We start from the raw sequence: 6,946 nt of genomic DNA on the forward strand, positions 1-6,946 counted from the left end.
CTTTCATCAGAACGAATGCGGAGGCACAACCAGTTGTATGCAGAAAGTGGCACTGGGTTGAGGGGTCAGATGTACGCCTCTTCTGTAACTGAGCAGGAAGCTCTCAGACTAGCTGGCTTCTGCTGACCTTGAACGATTGTGTCCATCCATCCCTTCATTATAGACTCCTACAAGGTAAGAGCCAGGAGAGACTTAGAGATTATGAATTCCTTCTCCATAGTTGGCAGCCAAACAAATTGAGTGGAGTTCCTATGTCCTATAGCTAGTCTGTGGCACGGCCAGGCTAGACATTAGACCACCTGGCTTCCCGGTCAGTGGGAGAAGCAATTGGGTTGCCTGGTAAATATGGTGGTTACCGGTAAGATTGACTTAATGGCTTTATCCTCCCTTAGAGGCAAATTCAGGACTCCACAGAGGGGAGTCTCAATTGTCAGCTTTTTGGTAGTAGGACCTGTCTTACCTGAATGATAAACCCTCTGTCATGCAGAGCAATAATCATGGAAGTGAAAACGGTCAGAGATGAATCACTAGGTTGCAACAAAGAAGAATAATACTGCCATATTTTCTGTGTCCAGACTATTCCCGAGCCAGAAGCCAATGTGTAGTCTTTTTCCTTCATGCTTTGTCATCCTTGTAATTAACCTTATCTATTTTCCTACTTATAAATGGGATTAACTTTTTTTCACAGCAGCTACAAAGAGTAACATAGTATCATGTTTTGATACGTCTTGTTTCCTTTGGAAAGAGCCAAACAGTTTTGCTTAGCCAAGTTTTATGTTCTGAAGGAGGGTGGAAAAGCAGGTTAATATTCTGTAGCTATACAGTAGTAGAACCTGCACATGACAGTAGGAATAAAATCTCTTTTCTCTCAAGCTAAAATAGAATTTCCCTGTAAAGTTCAATAACTGTTAGTACAAATGCTAACTGAAAATTTTAAGAACAAGAGGTTATGCTACGGTTTTTTTTTTTCAAAATAAATATATTACAAATACTCATTCAGATTGAAATCACTGTGTGGATCAGACGGTATTTAAGAATTTAAGGGGGATTGAAATTTATGCTCATGCCATCCATGGGTGGGCTTATGTAGTATTCAAAGGCTTTAACTTTTACATTTCCTCCTGTCAATTAAACTCAATTTTTCTCGCTTACCTTTGCAGTCCCAATGTAAAAATGCATGCAGTGATAAAGATAAAACAAAGAAAAAGATGTTGCCTTAGAAAAACAATTTCTGTACAAAAAAAGCAGCCTGAAATCTTTAGGCAGTAAATGTCAATTTAGGCTCAGGAGATTTCATCTTAAAGAGTGAAGAAAACCCTTTTTACATTATCTCTAAACTAATTCACTGTAAACTATTTCATTATCTCTGGATTTGGCTCAAAAGTAACCTTGATATGCTCTAACCTTGAGGTGAGGCCAGTGGAAACATTAAAATCCAGGAAATAGTGCCTTTATCAGAGGTAGGCAGAGAATAGGCAAGGGAAAGGTGAAAATCAGAGAAAAATGGCAGTTGAAGGAGAATTGGGAGAGACATCTTAATCCCAAACAGGCTGCTTCCCTACCTGGTTAATCTATGGCATTCTTTGAGTTTGACTTTACACTATATCCCTCCTGACTGCTGGAGTGGATTCAAGTCCTAGGGACTATCCTCTGAATTATTTTTTTTTAAAGATTTTATTTATTTATTTGAGAGAGAGAGAAAGAGCGGGGGCGGGGGGGGGAAGAGGAGCAGAGAGAGAGAGACAAGCAGACTCTATGCTGAGCATGAAGCCCCACACGGGGCTCAATCTCATGACCCTGAGATCATGACCTGAGCCGAAATCAAGAGTTGACTGCTTAAACCGACTGAGCCACCCAGGTGTCCCAATCCTATTAATTATTTTTCTTAAGAATTCTTCACCTACTTATTGTCTCTTCCATTAATGACTAGGCAGTGATTTATTTTAGCAACCACAGTGCCTATGGCACAATTCTTGGCACACCATTCACCCAAGGTATGTTTGATGGTTAGAAGCATGGATAGATAGATGAATGGAAAAAATGGATAAATAGGTATTTATCCTAGACTTGTGTTACATCTTGTCACATGCCCTAGACTCTTTGGGAGTTTTATAGCCCTGAGCTAGATATGAATGGGTTTATTCTATGAGATGGACCTATGGTATGGCACCCCACCCCCCAGGAGGGTGCCCAGCATACAGTAAGAGTTCAGTGTGTTCATGTTTGTTGAGGGACAAGGCTAGAGAGATTCTCTGATCTCCAAAGAGCATGTAGGAAACCAAGATTACTGATATTGCTTTACAGAATGTTTGGAGTGAATAAGCTCAGTGCTTAGACTATATGTTTACAATCGATACAGATGTACCTTCCTCTTTGGTGTCTTCCCGTCCATACAGTAACCACCCCCAAGCCCCTACCAGATCCTCTCTTTATATCCATGAATTGGGACTACAGTGCCCGCAAATTTGATTTTATTGTTCCACACGAATACCAGTCAATTTTCCAAGTGGGAATACTAAAGATGATAATTGTATGATAGGTCCCCTCTAGGGCTTTCTGCTGGTAAACCACTGAAAGCATGACTGGATTGGAACAAGAGCGAATGAAATGTAATGTGGTATATTCTTTGAACTAATGGGAACCTCCTGGTTCAAGGGCATCACTAATCTGCATGCGGATACACAGATAGGCTTAGACATAGTTATAGTTTTTCTTCCTTTTGGACAGGCTTTACTCAGGGAGTATACTGAGTCATAGTCAATGCAAGGCATGGTAATACATGATCAGACTGAGTATTTTGGGCACTTGACTAATTATCCTGGCCATTGGATGTTGTATGATGCCTGGACCTCAAGTGTCACTTCTGTTCCCTTCCTGCAAAGCACCGGCTACTAGAGCTGGTCCTTGGTGGGTCATTACTAAGCAATCAGAAACAGTCTTGAACAGCACACTAATATAAAAACTCTTGCCTGAGACTATGTTGCTTTGTGCTGTATTTCATACAACTTGTCTTTGGGGAGGAAACAATCATACTCTTATTATTGATGACTCGTGCTATTGCATAGAGAAGAGGTGTGGGTCATGACCATACAGGTGACCCAAAAATAATTGCTTTTCGTTATTAGAATGTAGTTGGAGAGATCACTTCATCACAGTTACTTGCCCACGTATACCTGCAACACTCACTCTTCACACCCTTCTTTAATTTCCTGTGAGAAATAGTTGCATAGATAATGGGGAGCATACACATAATGGAGAAACGACCCTGTTTAAAATATAGCAAGATCAAGAGGAAAATGGAGTTCTGGCCCTATGCACTCAAGAGACAAAAAGCCCATTTGCATTTTCTAGGTTTTACACCCCCAGTGGGGCAAAAACTTATGAGTACTGCCTCCCTCTGTGCTTTACTCTCTAAATAATACCATACACTTAGAGCATTCCTCAAATGTCCTTGAACAGTGGCCAAGTTGCTCAGACAGATTTATCTCCATTACTTATTAAAAGTGGTTAGAGAGACAAGACATAGATTGTACCTATTACAATAATAATGAAGAGTTTGAGATAATATCTATAAAACCCAGTGACACATACACTCAATTTGGTTGTGACCAACAATTCCCTAGATGGGCTTCAAGTCCGGAAGGGGCCATGTTCAGAGGAATCACTGGTCTTTTTTGGCTCTCCCATCTGTCTGCTAATACAGAATACCTCCTCTCTATAAAATCATTGGCTGGCTCACACATTTCTGGGCATCTTCAGAATGCCCTTGATGAATGCACTTGACGAGACCCAAGGGCACATTACTGCTTCTGCTGGTGGCTCTGTGGCCTCCACCGCATTCTCCTGGGCCACTGCACTGGCTAGGAGTTTCCGGTTCCTTCACCAACTGGAGTAGAACCACACCTGCTGGACACCACCACCTCTACGATCCTCTTTCATCTTCCTGCTCCCTTCAGTCCCCTGCTGCTGCTTCTGCCGCCTCCTGCAGGGCACTCCTGCCAGGGTGCCAATGCCATTTGACTCCTGGGACAGTCTCGCTGCTCTGAGTCACCCTGTAATGGAAGAAAACAAATGCAGCTTGCTTGTGTCCTCGCGCCCCACTGGATGTCACCTGATAATTTTAAAGGATAGCCCTCTGTCTTCCTAGAATACAGCCATGGGTGTGTGGAGGGAGGGTTCAAGATAAATTGAGATGCATGGTAGACATCACTTTGTCCCGAGAGTCTGTCCTTCCCTCCGAACTCCAGGGTTCTCTAAGTGGGCATGCGTATCCTTTTCCTTGGGATGAATTGATGCCCTGCAAGCACGTTTGATCACCTGCAGAGACAATGAACCACCACTGGGCCCATCTCTCCCTTCACCAGATACACCAGCAGAGGCCTGTCTGGGGCTAAGGTTGGGATTTTGGGCAAAGGCTGTGAGGAATTCAGATGCAGATCAGGCTTTGTGGAGGAGACAGTCAAGGTCGCTGCACACTCCCTGCCTCACGGAGTTCTGCTCTGGTAGGAAAGACAGAGGCTACACGCACGGGAAAGCAGGAGGAGGTGGGTGATGGGTTGCTTCCAGTGCCCCAAGAAGATGTATGCGTGCCCTAAACTGGTTCAGGGATCGAAGACGATCTTGTGAGGGAGGGCTCCTTGAGAGTGACGGATGAATAGGAGTTTGTTGGACCAAAGCAGGGAGAGAGGGGAGCTGTTGGCAGAGGAAAGTCCGTGTGGAGGCTCCGAGCTGAAGTGTGAGGACAGAACGGAACGAAAGGTGTTTGGATTGCTGGGGGCTGGAGAGAGTGGTAGTGGCTAGATCAAGAGTTACAGTTTTACCTGGGGGGGGGGGGGGGGGGTGGTTCTGGGAAGCCTCTGAAGGTTGTGAGGCAAGAGAGGGAGGTTGTCTCATTGTGTGTAAGAAAGGCTACAGGGGGGCAGATGGATAGAGAAAAGCTGGACGGGAAACAGAAGACAGGCTGTGTAGGAAGCTGTTCCTTTTGTCTTGGCCAAATGCGAAGGCACAGGAAGGATGGGGAGAAGCAACTATAGGCAAGTGGTACTTAGGCGGGAGAGGGCAAGCAAGTCCTGGTCAACGCTTGGAGAGTGCATGAAAGAGAAGGAGGAATTGAGGAGGAGCCCTAGATTTCTGACATGACAAATAAGTGGGTGGTGATGCCATTACTGAAATGGGGATTACAGGGAAAGGAGTTTGGGAGGTCACATGATGGTCAAATTTGGGGATATGTTGTGATCGAGGTATCTTGAGTTTGAGCTACCTTTGGGTATATATATCTCTACTTATAGATGTTGTGTAGGCTCAGGGGTGAGCATCAGAAGAATAAAAATTGTAAACACTGGAAAGAATGAGATTTTCCAGGGAGAGAAGAGTAGAATGTAATCCTGAGGAGCATCAAATGTGACGATGGTAGAGAAGGAAAGCCGCTTCAGAGGAAGTGAGGAGTGGGCAGCAGGGAGGTCAGAGGGAATCCGGGAGAAGGTTGCACATGGGGCAAAGAAAACTGAGTGTTCCGAGAAGGAGAAGTAGTCTGCAGGGGCCAATAGTCCCGAGATCCAAAAAGCTCATGTTGGAACCAGACTGCGGAAGGTCCAAATGTTAGTAAGGTGAGGAGAATCTGGATGTTGTCCAGGAGCATCAGGAAGCTCAGGGGAGATTTTGAACTGGAAGTCAATGCCCTTGAAGCGGTGCATATCCAGTGGTTTGAAGGTTGGGGGCAGAAAACAAAGAGCTCATTTAAGAGAGCTGTCCATACTTGAAGAGAAAAGCACCGAAGGAGGATGGCGACCCAGGAGAGGGAAGGAGACTGGTGTGGGAGACTGCTGGGGAAAACCTAAGTGGTTTCATGTTGGATCGTGGAAGGCAGAGAAAGAGAGGAACCCAAGGAGGCCCTACTGGGTCTGGTGTTTAGCAGATGATAGCAGGGTTATCATGATGTCAGGGTTAGGGAGAGGAGCCAGCCTTGGAGGAAACTTTGGTTTCCCACCTGTTGAGATGTAGATAATGTTGTGAAATACAGATGGAGGCTTTTTTTTTTTTAAATAGATTTTCTTTATTTATTTTAGAGAGAGAGTGTGTTCAAGGTTAGGGACAGAGGGGGAGAGGGAAGGGAGAGAGTCTCAAGCAGACTCCCCGCTGAGCTCAGAGCCCACACGGGGCTCAGGGCTCCATCTCATGACCCTGAGATCACAACCTGAGCCAAAACCAAGAGTCAGATGCTTAACCCACTGAGCAACACAAGTGCCCCGGATGGAGGCTTCTCTTTGTAGGTGGACGAAAATAGCACCTGTCACAGGCTCTCTGCTCAGTGACTCCTCTGTGTATCTAGAAATAAGGAAGTAAAATAGCGTAGGGGTCAGAGTTCATCTTTGCAACCTCCACACCTGATTTTACAGTTGCCAAAAACAATGGAATTAGGAGTCCAAAGGTGTTTTGGTTTTGTTTTATGGCCCTTTTCTCCTTACTTATCCTTTCAATCTTAAAATGTGGGCTTAAGCTGTCCATATCAAAGACTGAATGTTCAGATTTTGTGGTGAGAACTTACGTTACTCCTCCACGGCCATTCTTCTCCTATTTCTGTCTGATTGCCTCCTCACCCTTCACTCTCTCCCTCCTTTCCTTTCCTTTAGATCTCTCCCCAAGAACACTCAAGCGCAGCTCTTTTTCTTTTTTTAAGATTTTATTTATTTATTAGAGAGAGACAGAGAGAGCAGGAGCAGAGGCAGAGGGAGAGGGACAAGCAGACTCCCCGCTGAGCGGGGAGCCTGACTTGGGGCTCGATCCCAGGACCCTGAGATCATGACCTGAGCCAAAGGCAGATGCTTAGCTGTCTGAGCCACCCCGGCGCCCCTCGAGTGCCGCTGTTCTTGCCTAAATGCCACAGACAACCAAATGTCAGCATGAAGAAACGTAGTCCTGTGAATCCACCTGAAAACTGGAGAGCAGA

The sequence above is a fragment of the Callorhinus ursinus genome, unplaced genomic scaffold (genome assembly GCF_003265705.2).
Source record: "Callorhinus ursinus isolate GAN/ISIS: 27379988/994484 unplaced genomic scaffold, GSC_fseal_2.0 scaffold32, whole genome shotgun sequence".
NCBI classification, from domain to species: Eukaryota; Metazoa; Chordata; class Mammalia; order Carnivora; family Otariidae; genus Callorhinus; species Callorhinus ursinus.